Raw genomic sequence first — 14566 nt, 5'->3', positions numbered from 1 at the left:
GCTGCTGATTTCCTACCAAGGGTTCTGACACTCTTACAATACTCTCCCCCAAATCCCCAGTATTTAGAGGTGATAAAGTGATGTGTGACATCATCTCCTTTTAAGGTCAACATAAGTTGAAGGCACTCAACATTTCACACGGTCAGTGTCTTACACTCCAAACAAATAAACAAAAAAGCAAAAGAAAAAATCCCCACATGTGTAGGGATCTGTTCATACCTAGGTCATGAATAACAAAAGATTCTTGGGCACTTTTCAGAAAGGGAGATGCACTGTAGTTATCTTTCAGAGGAACGGAAGAATGCAGTGGTTGAATAAAATAAATAGTGGTGACACCAGCATTTTGTCTCAAAGAGTATTAATATCAAATATTGTAATGAATGTTTCCATATATTCCATATACTTTCCAGCTCTGGAAAAATCAGCTCCACAGTGGTAGGAGTGCATTTCAGCTCTTTTGCCTTTAGAGAATCACCACAGTAGTATGGATTATGAAATGGTTATGGGCAGCAGGGAGAACTGGGACCTAATTTTTCTTTGCTGATTGACCTCAACACCACCATTGCAGCAAACCCATAGAAAACTTAAAATGACAGTTTAATAGCTAGGCTGATATTGATCCACAAAGAGGGAGGTTGGAAAGTCTAAGAGAAGCAAAATCTCATCTGTTTCTTTAAAATAGTGCAATACTGACCTCCCCCCACCCAAAAAAAGGGCAAGAGAAGTCAGTATCGGTTTACAGTCATTTTTCCATAAGAACTGATATTTCTACATTCCAGCATGCAGCCCCTTCAGAAAGATTTTTTTCTTAACATTTTCTTCATACAGAAATTAAAAAAAACCCTCTTTAGAGAAGTGTGAATAAGTATTGGTGAGGCATTTTATCTCTTCTTTTTATCACAGGAGACATGATTCAGGGTGTTCTGTGCAAGGAGATAAGTCCCCTGGGTTTTGTTTTGGCAGTTATTGTCAGAAACCTGTGATTTCTTTAAACACATTTAGTACTTTAATCTGTGTTTTTTGCTGGTTTCGTTTGCTCTGCATACTGAACAAAACTTCTATGCTTCAGATATTAAAGAATTGCAGGGTGTATCTAAACAAGTTTACTTCCCATTTAAAAGAATCTCACAATAACGTAGGCTATAAGAGGTCAGATAATCCAGCTTCCTGCTCAAAACAGGTCTTGTGGCCTCTTATTGCCTCCTGTCCTCTCACTGCACTTTTGAGAAGAGTTCCATTCTGTTTTCTTTATACCTTACCATTAGGTAGATGAAGACAAAACACAAGATCTTCACTTAGCTTTCTCTTCCCAAAGAGAAAACAACAATTCCCACTCTTTTCAGCCTCCCCTCATGTCACTTATATTTCTTTTCTAGTCTGCTCTTCATCCACAGTGCATGTATATTACTTTACATCCAAACTTTGATATTGAGCAAAATAATAGGTTTTTATTTTTGATTATAGCTCCATGCATGAGGTATAAATTTCACTAGGCCTCTTTGAAGAGTCACTTTCTAATGTAAGCATCAACTATTTTTTTTCCCCAAAGAACAGGGTGAGTTGACTATTTCAAAACTTCCTAAAAAAAAAAGTTATTTTGACTTGACTAAATTAATTTAAAAAGCAAAATGCTTGCATAAACTGTTACATGGCATTTTATTATAATTTAAAACTGTCTTGGTGAAAGACAAAGAGTTAACATTTGAAACAATGTGATAATATATTTGTGACATAAATATTAGTAATATTTTAGAAAACTTAATTTCAAAAATCTGTGGCACAAAAAAATACAGTAATCTAATTAGGGTCATGATGATTTGTTTCTTTGGACTATTCTCTGTTGTATTTATCACCAGACCAATTACAAGGAAGTATTATTTAGATAAAGCTGCCAAAGAAAATATTCAGTAGTCCACTATGTGAGTGTACTGCTGAGAGAAAAGTTGGGGGGAAAAAATCCATGGTTTAGAGTTGGTTTCTAATGATTAAATCAACAAAACAGTTCCCAAAGTCTCATCATTTGGGGATGTGACTATGAATAAGCAGTTGAAAAGTTATATCCATTCCTATTGTTTAAAATATATATTTTCACCTAAAATTTGCTGCTTTGTGATGTCTGCAAACACTATTTAAACTGTGCTTTCTTTATGACCTCAGTTCCCAGTCTGTACACTGGAGATGAGAGCACCTCATAATCCCTTTCTGCCACACACCTGCTCTGTTTTCTGCACATTACAGGAAAAACTGAGCTACAGTTTGCTGGAAGCCAAGAAGTACTCCCACCAAGTGAATCACTTGATTCTTTTTGTGGTATCACCTTTGTTCTCTAAGCTTTTGTTTTGGGCCATTGTCAGCAACAGGATATAGTATTAAATAGTCTGACACAATACAGCTACTCTCATCTTTTTATAATCCCAAATCACTGCCAACAGCAATGCAGTTTGGATTAGACTCCTGGTTTAAAAGCTTTTGAGGAAAGAAATGTGAAGAAAATAATAGGAGTCTTCTATTTGTATTGCCAATGACAACCATTATATAACTACATAAAATTATCATTCATTATCAGTTTCTTGGCAGAAGTACACAAAGAACAGAATTATCCTAGACTTACTTTGGATTTACTGAGAGCAAAATTATATCTTCATTTCACTAATTTGGTTTGTAGGCATCTTTAAGTTTTCATACTGCTTAAACAAATGAAAAAAAGCTAGCTGTATATTTATTCATTAATTTATTTATTTAAAATAGAGCCTGTTTTCATCTTTCAGTTTCTTGTACATGGAGAATACTTCTATATTGAAAAATACTTTAGGTCATATTTAATACTTGGAACAATTAGTCGCATGAAGTAATATTATCTTAAGAGAGGCGAGTGACTGTTCCAAAGGTTTTTGCTGTTCAGCCTGTATTAGAGAGAATGCACAGGGCATTAGCGATAATGAAAGATCTGCTGCAAAAGCCATAGATTATCAAGATGAGAGTGTCCCCCCAGATAAGTGGTGAGTGATTAGTATTTTATTGGCCCTTTGTCAACTTCAATTATGTTTTTTGAAAATTCAGTTTAGAAAGCAACATTTGAAATGGTGGATTTAGGGAGCTAAGTGTTAATCAGGTATTTAAGTCTAATATAAACAGATATCCGTACATCAAACAACCTTAGTGTTGCGATTACCAATTTCAGAAATATTCAGATATTGGTAGTCTTCTATAATGGAAATTAATTCCTCTAATAAAATAAGTCTCCAGCAAAAGATGCTGTTATGGTGTATGTGCTGAGATTAGCTAGAAACTCCCTAGCAATAAGCCATTATCATTTACCAGTATGGATTTTGAGGACATGCTTTTCAAAGCCACTTAGGGGCTGAGTATGCCCAATTCTCATTAATTTTATAGGTGATTGTGTATCCAAATCCCTTTGGAAAGCTGAATAGCTCATTTTCTGAAAGTCCAACAGGCATCTATGTCTGGATATTTCCTCTTGGGACCACAATTTGTACGTGCCCTAGACACCTGAAGAATGATTTTTCCCATTAACTTTTGATGCAAAAAAGTCAGGACCTGACACTCATGCAATATGTATATGAAGCTAAAATGGAAACTTTGATCTAACAAGTCATGTGATACGAACAAAGATAGAAAGTGAGCCAGGAAAAGACAGAAAAGGATTTTCCTTTCTGGAATATATTTTACTTCAGGGCAGAGAATCCTCTATTACAAGGCAAAATGTCCCCTGGTCATTAATACAAAAGCCATAAAATTACTAGTAAAGCCTTACTTTGTTTGTTTGCTTGTTTTTTTCTCACAACTCCACACTAAATCCACAAATTCTTACAAATTTCTTACAAAGGTGTTCTTAAGACAAGTTTTTCTACCTCAGAAGGGAGAGTATTCTCACTTGCCTTTATCAGGACATATCCTGGTATGAGTGAAAACTAAGAGTTGTAATGCTAAGGAAAATTTCTAGCAGATCTGCTATACTTGGCTGCTGTCAGCAGTGATAGCAGTAGGCTAGATTGCAGACAGAGTACTCCATATGAAAAGCAGTGATTTCACAGTGTTAGCATTTTTTTCTGGAATTTCTGTGCTTGTGATTGGTGTGGGTTTGAAATAAAGCAATGTTCATTTCAGTGGGGCAGGCGATTAATGAGAAGTGAGTGAATAGTATATTACCAGAAGTAGAGGTTCAATAAACGACTGTTATATGCTTGAAAATGATAAGATTATTTTATAAAATCATAACATTAAAAATAATAAAGGCAGGTTTTTTAGTAATTTATGGGCATTCTGGGAAAACTGTAAGTTTTTTCTCAGTTATCTGGAATGTTGTTTCTTTTTTTTTTCTAAATTTCATAGTTATTTGTTCATAGGATTTGGTGCTTCCAGTAAATCCTTGTGTGGTGACATGCTAGGAGCTGTCAGTGCCCTGGCTATAGCCTAAGTCCTACCCACAAGCTGTCACTTGACCAGCAAAGAATTAGCCATAGTAGATGACTTAATGAAGGAACATTTGCCTTGATCAATTAAGTATCAACCAGCTTGTCTTTCCCCCTGACCAATCTTGTTTCCCTGCAGGTATCCATTTTCTAAGACCACTCTCATGAGATTTCCAGTTTGACACCCTGCCTAACCCCCCAAAGACATATCTCTGTTTTTCCCATCATAGAATAGAATCATAGAATCATTGAGGTTGGAAAAGACCTCTAAGATCATCGAGTCCAACCGTCAACCCAACACCACCATGCCCACTAAACCATGTCCCTAAGTGCCTCATCTACTCGTCTTTTAAATACCTCCAAGGATGGGGACTCCACCACTTCCCTGGGCAGCCTCTTCCAATGTTTAACCACTCTGTCAGTAAAGAAATTTTTCCTTACATCCAATCTAAACCTCCCCTGCCGCAACTTGAGGCCATTTCCTCTCGTCCTATCGCTAGTTACTTGGGAGAAGAGACCGACACCCACCTCGCTACAACCTCCTTTCAGGGAGTTGTAGAGAGCGATGAGGTCTCCCCTCAGCCTCCTTTTCTGCAGGCTAAACAGTCCCAGTTCCCTCAGCCACTCCTCAGAAGACTTGTTCTCCAGACCCCTCACCAGCCTCGTTGCCCTTCTCTGGACACGCTCCAACACCTCAATGTCCTTCTGGTAGTGAGGGGCCCAAAACTGAACACAGTATTCGAGGTGCGGCCTCACCAGTGCGATCATGTTCAGATCTTCATCCACACCAGATACTATACGAACCCGCAGAAAAAACAGACTAATTTCTGAATTAATCCGGTCTTTTGACTCCAGTTTTTGCGGCCTGAAGAGTGGTTATTGGAACCTGGAACCACAAAAAATAAACAAAAGGAAAAATGAGAAAGGCTTATCTTTTTCTTTTTCTCTTTTTCTTTTTTTTTTTTCCCCTCCCTTAATCTGACTGTAAGCACTGGGGCAAAGATTGTTTCTTTGTTCTGTATGTACAGGGAGATCCACATCTCTACTGAGCATTCAGCTTCTGCACAATTCTTTGCTCAGGGCAGGGTATAAAGTTCTACTCTAACCCACAGCGTGCAGTGGCTTCGCATCTCCCACACAGCACATCAGTTTGCACACATTTCTAATTAACATCCAATTTTGGATTAATTTCTGATTCCCTCCTCTGGGCTTTTGTAATGAGATCGTGAGTTACACTGGCAGAAGGTTTATACTTAAAATGTATCTATATGGTAGAACCTCCTAGGTAGTTAACTGACAATAGGATTAAAAAAATATCCAAAACAAACAAGCAAAAAAAAACCCCAAACCTCCCTATTTGTTAGACATCTGGAGTCTTATTTTTTAATTTCATCAGCTACAATCAAGGAAAGAATCTAAATACTTTCAGCTCCCAGCAGTTTTTTCCTTGTGTCTCTTTCCATGCATTAAGAAGCTGGGTGTTATTATTACATTGTTATTTTCCTTCAGTACACTGATGTGGGAAAGTGGACCATCTTACTAAATAAAACGCCTGCAGTTCAAAATCTACATTCTTAAGTCATTGCTTCTGAATTATTTGGTAAACTCCAGAGCTGTTGGGGAAAATACGTACTTTAAATGTAGAATGAATGTAAAAGTTAAATATTAGATGAGCTGTTCTTATTTACCCGCCCATATGCAGGAATGCGCCATTGGAGGTGTGGCAGTAAAACTGATATTCTTCACACATCTTGGTATAGATTTCTTCAAAAGGCTCAAATCCTGAAAGGTACCCAGTTACCTTTTCCACACGCACACAGTTTGTTTAAAAAGAGATATAGGGCTAAAGTACCCTGATGGGATCTTGACAAAATAAACGAATAAACACCTAAGGGTTTCATTAGTAAGAGGATTTTAATGGATGAAGGAACCTAAATTTTCAACTCAAGCACCCAAATCTGAAATTGACTTCTTATCAGCCAAAGTTCATACCAGCAGTTAAACTTCAAGGTCCATCCTTAAGACCATCTTTTCATCCCATTCACCTTGTACCTATACTTACCAGAAACACGTGAAGGTAGATATCCTAAGCTTTTTCCCAGTTACTGGGGAGAGATTCCTTCAGAAAGCATTGCAGACCTTTTGTTGACTGAATCACCCCATAGAGACACTTACCAACTGCAGTGTAAGCCTGAAGTGTGAATAGATTCCTGTCTTACTTGCCAGAGGGAAGCGTTCAATATTGCCTAGGTGCAATTCACATTTAGAATCTCGGGTTTGCTACAGTAAAGCCCTAGGACTCCTAGTTTCAGTGCCTAAAGTATCTGTCTGAGCATACCAGAGACTTGCAGATGTCTGGTTTGCTGGAGCAACCAGTGGAGCCCAGCTGGAATATCCAAAGGCACACAATGACACTTGACATTGAAAACTGCCATTGCCACATGCCCCTTGCACTTTTCAGGCACCTGAATGTTGCCTAGATACTTTTGTGCTGGTACTGAATATGTACGGTATTCCAATTCTTCAACACAGATGAAAGAGCCATTTCAGACAATGAAGGTTTATAGATACGAGAGACACAACACAAGATGTGTGGGTGTATGGGAGACACATATCCTGCTGGAACAGCACCTGGAGACCAGCCAAGATACCCCTCTGTTTTGGAAAAACACTGGGCAACAGAATCCTGCCTTCCATCTCCTTTGTCCTGACGTGAGATCTTCAACATTCAGCTCACATGAAGACATTCATGCTTTGGTAACTTATCATCAAATTGAATACCACCCTGCACATTTAAATATCTGTTTCTTTCCTGGTTTGCTAGAAGTTGCTAAATCCAGTAGCCCAACAGAGGCAAGACTGCCACAGCTCCAAGCCCTCAGGTCCAAACAATAGCAGGACTGAACAGTGTTCCCAGTAGGAACTCACACACAGAACACATATATACAACACATATATACGTATATACACAGCCAGCCAAAGAGATAATACAGACAGACACACTCAGCACTCCCACAAACACATGCCTCATCCAAACAGCACCCATGGCTATATCTTGTTCTTCTCACTGTCTGATCAGGAGGAAGGTACATTAGTGAGAGTGTAGATAAACACACGTACAATGTAGCTGCTCTCGGACAGTCTGCCCAGTAGCTGCCCCTGGGTCCCAGTCTTCTCAGTTGCTGGCACCTGGGCATTAGAGCTGCTATAGATCCCCTGTGTGCACAGCAAAACACACAGACACACGCAGAAACAGACACACGCTGACACAGACACACAGACACAGACACACAGACACACAGACACACAGACACACAGACACACAGACACACACACACACTCTCTCTGAGTCCCTCCAGTAACTGGGCTTACACAAACAGTCCATCCAGTAGCTGGTCCTGGATCCTCATTCCCTCTGAGTTCCTCCTGCACAGACATAAACACACACAAACAGGTCTCTCAGTTTGCTTCCCTAAAAGGTACAGTCTCTCCAGGAGCTGTCCTGAACTGCTTGGTCTGTCAGGTAGCCAGGTCCTCCAGGTGCCTCACCCTGAGACACACACACCTCCCCCAGCTCCCAGGTCTGCCTTGATACTCACCAGAGCTCACACACTCACTCACACACCTGCATTCGCTCCAGGTGCTGCACCATGGACATACGGGTGCCATGACAGCAAAATGGATACAGATACCAAGAGAAACCAGTGTAAGGTGTGTCCATGCCCAGGCTCTGGCAGAGGGGGCCGCAGGGTGGCATCTGTGAGAAGAGGCCGGGGCTGCCCCATGCCGGACACAGCCGGTTCCAGCCGGTCCCAGCCAGCTCCAAGGGCCCCACCGCAGGACAGGGCTGAGCCCCTCGGCCATGCTGGGGGCGCCTGGGGGAAAAGAGGTGCCAGAAAGGGCAAAAGGCGGCACAGGCAGAGGAGGAGGAAGCCAAGGAGGGAGCAGCAGCAGAGGGACCCCGAGGCCGGAGGAGGAGGAGGAGGGTGGCGGGAGGTGCTGCAGGCCCGGAGCAGGGATCCCCTGCGGCCCTGGAGAGACCCCGCTGGAGCAGAGACCCACCCTGCAGCCCGGGGAGGGCCCCAGGCCGCAGCAGGGGGATATTTCCTGCAGGAGCCGCGGCCGTGGAGAGCCCAGGCGGGAGCAGGTTGTCCCTGAAGGGCTGCAGCCCGGGGAAGGGCCCGCGCTGGAGCAGGGAGAGGTGTGAGGAGGGAGGAGCAGCCGCGAGGGGCTGTGATGGACTGACCGCAACCCCCATCCCCACCCCCTGCGCCCCTCGTGGGGAGAGGAGTTGGGAGTGAAGGGGTGAAGGTGGGCCTGGGAAAGGGGGAGGGGGAGAGGTGTTTAAATTTTCATTTTGTTTCTCAGTAGCCAAATCTATTCTGATTGGTGATAAATGCAATTAATTTCCCCAAGTCTAGTCTGTTTTGCCCATGACAGTAACTGGTAAGTGATCTCCCTGTCTTTATCTCAACCCATGAGCTTTCTCATCCTGTTTTCTCCTTGTGTCCTGTAAGGAGGGGGAGTGAAGGTGCAGCTGGAGGGGTTGTCTGGCTGCCAGCCAAGGTCAACCTGTCATACCCATAAACACACAGGGGATAGAGAGTCCCTCATCCAGAAAAAATCATTAGAAAGAAATTTAATAAGACGATAAAACTTCCAGGCACGGTGAGACAAATGTACTGACAAGCAACTTGTTTACGTGTGACACTTTTATCCCCTTATCCCTTGGTTTTACCATGCTCCTCAGATCACCTAGGCCTATCCATTTCCATACCTTTGTTTCCTCCCCTTAACTCGCATAATAAGTCATGTGCAATCCCAGGATGGTCTTCTCCTGCATCCCAAGGTCCCATGACCCTGGGCAGTGAACCCACTTAGTCAGTGAGGTTACCCAAAACGCTACTCCTGTTGCCGCATAGTGTGGGTGCCACCCTTGGCCCATGGGACCGGGGCTCTCCTGGGACAGCACTGGCAGGGGCCAGGGCAAGGACTCGTATCTCTGATTGGAGGAATGGGGCTCTTCTGCCTTCCTCATGCCTCTGAGCTCCTCTGTGTGCCTGGAGGCAAGCTTTATATCACATAAACTGACAGTGTTAAGCAGCTTGACTTCTCTCTCACTCCAAACCTCTAAGGCATTTACAGCTCAGACATCCCTCTATCTTGCCCACAGACCTCAATCTCACAGTCATTTTCAGAGTATTCCTAGGAGTTCAGACTCGGGGACAGTAAGCACCTTTATAAGTATCTCTGAGAGCACTGTCTCCTTGTTGTGGGAGAGGGGAGAGGAAAGGGGCAGAAGAGATAACTTTGAAGCATGAAGAAATTTGCACCCAAACATCCCAGGAGAGTATTCAAACAGTCTGAAAATAGAATATTATAAGAGACTGGAAGCTTGGGAATCCCATTCCCTCCTCTTAGAGCTTTTCTATTTTAAATAAGTCTTTGATGGAAAATAAAAATAAAAACTGTGAGAAGCAATCTATGGAATGGAACATACATGTCCCATGATAGAGTTAAAGGGCATTTGACTGCTGAAGCCACCATCTTCTGCCACGTTCTGAAAAAATGAACCAAATACTATGATTTTTGAAAGAAATGTTATCAAGATACTTGACCCCAGCAATCAGTTTAGGATAGAGACCAAAGGCAGAAAGACGCATCTGAACTCCAGAGACAGTATATATAAGAAAATGTCTATTCGTTCTTTTGTAATTCCTATAATGATAGATGACTGGCTTAAACACATTTTTGTTTTTCCTTAGGAACTAAAGACAGTGTCCAAAAAAGAAAGGTTTTTGTCTCTATGTATTTTATGAAGGACTAAGCAATTAACAGAGATACTTATTCTAAGCTTTTAAGTATCTGCAATCCTCTGTGTAGATCTTCTGTAGTTTCCAAATTACAGAACACTTGAATTCCACAGTGCAACTCCAGAATGTGGGCATATTTCCACAACTATTGTATATTCTTTGAATCTAAGAGAAACTTTATCTTCCTGGTAGATCCAGTGACACAGAGTCACAAAGGGCTGAAAGGAAATGCCACACAGCAGGCCAGGACTATAACTGAGACTAGAACTGAGGTCTTTGATATCATTGGTAAAGGTCTAGTTACAAGTTCATTATGCCCTCAAGATATGCTTTTAAACTGCACCTCTGATCCTGTTTCAACTACTGTCTGCCTTTGTTTTTTGTTTTTTTTTTCTTTTTTCCTGAATGCCTCAAATTCTTTGTTTTCTCTTCCCACTGACGAGCAATTAATTGTGAACTCTGAACAAATACATATCGTAGGGCTGGGTTACAGTGGAGACAGAGGAACTGTCTGCCATAGCTTGCTTTTCGGAAAGGCAGATTTATTACAGACATAAAACTGCCTTGCAACTTTAACAGAAGGACATTTAGAAGGAAAGCTGAAGTGATTAATTATTACACAGTGGACAGTTAAATATTTATTAAATACAAGGGATGCATACTGTAGTGAACCAACTAATGTGATCATGAATTGAGTTTATTATCATTATGGCAATAACTGCATACTCAAATTGAGCTAGGCAACTTGCAAGTATTTAAGATGCCTGTTCCCAAGAGAGTTTGAAGCTTTATATAAGATATTAAAGCACAGGTAAATCCATTTAAATAATAGACTAAACAGTCCTTGCAGAAAGAAAGTGGTCCTTTGTCCTTCCTTCTATTTGCAGGAAGCACTGAGCACATTTGAGCTCCTCAAGCTGATATCAGAACATAAAATCAGAGCATTTATTTGCATATATGTGTAAGACAAAACAACAAAATTCTCTGGAATGGCCTCAGACATACAGCTAATGAAGGGCATGAACATCTTTTTCTCAGTGGCAGAAAAAATGTCACCAAAAATACATCTTTGGTGTCTACCTCTTCATCCCAAAAACCTGTAAAAACTTTTTAGGTCTTTGTAGTCCAAAGAAGCAAAACTCAGAGATTACTGAATTCTAAAAGTCACTGGTGTGAAAGAAGGACTGGCTTAATAGCACTGCACAATTTTTCACCACTTCTTTAACTCCTGTTAAGACTTTCCCAGAGACACTAGCTACTGTCTCCAACTTTTCCAGAGGGACTAAGGAATAGTCCAGCTACAGGTCCATATGTTGTACAAGTAATGAATATGCTCTTCCCTCAAGTTGTCTATCAGTTGACATAATTATCTCAGCCTGGTTTTTATCCTGAATTTATTCTTGGACTTGAGAATTGCTGTTCCTTCTTGTGATCTGAAGAAGATTTTGTGAAACCCCTGTGCTCTTCAAAGTGTGCTCGCCCTTACTGTGTGGCTAGATGTAATTAAAAATAGCACTTCTTCTTACAAACTTTGCCTCTGTTATATCTTGTGTACCACCAGTACAACTACTGTAAATGGTAAAACTAATGAATGCAATAGCAAGAAAAGACATGAAGTAATGGTAATAAAATAAGCTACATTTGTCTTCTAAAGAGCTGCCAGCAAATGTGCAATGGCAGCTAGGAAGCCTCGAAGGAATGATGCGTCTCAGGCAGACACAAATCTCAGCAAAAATATCTTTCCTAGCTTGAGTGTGAAGGAATCACGTCACAATAAAAGGGATATCAGAGAAAATGAGGGCTAGGAAAAAGCATAGGCATCTAGTGCCACTTGGGTTGCCTGAAATTATCTAAGGTTTCCACACATGACACAGAGCTTATGGGAGGTTAATATCTGTCTGAACAGTCATCTTCAGACTATGGTGAGATCTGAGACAGCCCTGGTTTTCAATTTTTAGCTAACTGAAAGGTTGTCTCATGACTGAATGGTGTTGTACCATTCCATAGATGTTGCTTGCATACTCTGGAGGTTGCCTGTTTTGGAGGGATAAAAGGGTTGATGTGAAACCTTCTCATTTTGAATTATGAGACTCCAGTGAAGGATCGCTTATGAGGTATAGAGAGGTGTTTGAAACTGGGAAAGAGATGGAAATGACTGTGGGTAAAGGGAAGAAAGATCAGTAGCAGTCCAGCACTAGGAAGAACAAAGATAGAAGGACATTACATGCAAAGGGAAACCAGTGAGGTAGAGCTCAAATGGGGTGAGTAGAAAATCAGTTGATGTTGTTGACAGTTGGAATTGTTCAGTGATTTTCTTGGAATCTCAAGCCCTTAACCTTTTCCAGCTACTGAAAAGTAAGTGCTTTGGTAAGTAAGAATAACTGCACAGTTACTGTTATGGGGTAGTTTAAGTAGTCTTTCCATTAGGGGAAAAAAAAAAGAAAAAAAAAAGGAAAAAGTGTAGCTTTCAAAAAATAAAGTCATCTTCATTTTTGGTTCAAAGACTTTTTCAGGAAAAAAAGGTTTAAAATGTATTCCATGTATTAAGAGTGTTTCAATGCTCCAAGAGGCTTTCCTTTGGGTACTGTAAGATGGTTTATTATCCATTATCTGTAACACAAAGATAATGAAAGTGGTTCTATTGTACTCTATGTGAAACCCACAGGAATAGCAGGATTTGACAGTCATGATATATCTCAGTTAGTTTCTAATGTGTAAAGCCATCACAAATCATAGAGAAGACAGTCTGTTGGTTAAATAAGTCTACAAAGTAAGATGATAGAATTCTTCATGTATCTTCATTGAAACAGCTTTGACTGCTGTGTAGTTGATAAAATAAATCTAGTCCTATTCAGAATCTCTCCTCTCTGCCCATTGTAAACAAGCAGCTTCTATTCTACTGTATTAATTCTTATGCAGCCCTCATCACCCACAATATTGGAGTATCTTCCATTAGCACATTAAGTAAAGTGACTAACATGTCAACTCTAGCTCATTTTCTTGCTCAACCTCTCCCAGGGGAGAGAATTGTGCATGCAATGAAGTGTTTTGATTGGAAGTTTTCTTCTTTTTTCTTTTTCTTTTCTATGTGTTCATAAGAGACTCTAGGTCAAAGAAATGCAATAGAAGATGGAGAGGTTCGTTATGATTGTCTGCTTTTAGGGGAGCTCATTGTACTATTGAAGAATAATCCCATGAAATTCGATGAACCTCATGGTTATATAGAAAGTTCAGTGGTGCCAACAGACCAGAGCTGTTGATCACAGTCTCACAGTCTCTGTTTTCTAAAAGTGCCTGTTCCTCTCCAATGGCTATAAAGACACTTGAAGCACATGCACACATATACGATGCAAATTTTAAGGTTAGACAAGATAAATATATCCTTCCTCCCTCGGGGACCATAAATAAGGCTCAAGATTCTGAATTTAGAATCATAGAATCATAGAATGGTTTGGGTTGGAAGGGGCCTCTAAAGGTCATTTAGTCCCCTGCAATAAGCAGGGACATCTTCAACTAGATCAAGTTGCTCAGAGCCCCGTCCAACCTGACCTGGAATGTTTCCAGGCATGGGGCATCCACCACCTCTCTGGGCAACCTGTGCCAGTGTTTCACCACCCTCAGCATAAAAAATTTCTTCCTTACATCTAGTCTCAATCTACCCCCCTTTAGTTTAAAGCCATTCCCCCTTGTCCTGTCACTACAGGCCCTGGTAAAAAGTCTCTCTCCATCTTTATTATAAGCCCCATTTAAGTATTGGAAGGCCACATTAAGGTCTCCCCAAAGCCTTCTCTTCTCCAGGCTGAACAACCCCAACTCTCTCAGCCTTTCTTCATAGGAGAGGTGTTCCATCCCTCTGACCATTTTTGTGGCCCTCCTCTGGACCCGCTCCAACAGGTCCGTGTCTCTCCTGTGATGAGAGCTCCAGAGCTGGGCACAGTACTCCAGGTGGGGTCTCACCAGAGCGGAGGAGAGGGGCAGAATCACCTCCCTGGACCTGCTGGCCACGCGTCTTTTGATGCAGCCCAGGATATGATTGGCCTTCTGGGCTGCGAGCGCACATTGCTGGCTCATGTCCAGCTTTTCATCCTCCAGTACCCCCAAGTCCTTCTCGGCAGGGCTGCTCTCAATCCCTTTGCTCAATCCCTGCTCTCAATCCCCAATTTCACTTGGTGTTTAATGACAAGCAGTGATAAAAACAGACAATTATGTTTATTATGTCTCCTGGACAAGCCAGATCCAACACAGAGAGTATCTGCAATTAACGATTTAATTCCAAGCTATATTTCATGGCTTTAACACAGCCAAGAAGTGAGAAAATCA

This window comes from Aptenodytes patagonicus, chromosome 2 (assembly GCF_965638725.1).
Source record: "Aptenodytes patagonicus chromosome 2, bAptPat1.pri.cur, whole genome shotgun sequence".
NCBI lineage: Eukaryota > Metazoa > Chordata > Aves > Sphenisciformes > Spheniscidae > Aptenodytes > Aptenodytes patagonicus.
The sequence above is the reverse complement of the archived record's forward strand: the minus strand, read 5'-3'. Positions refer to the sequence as shown.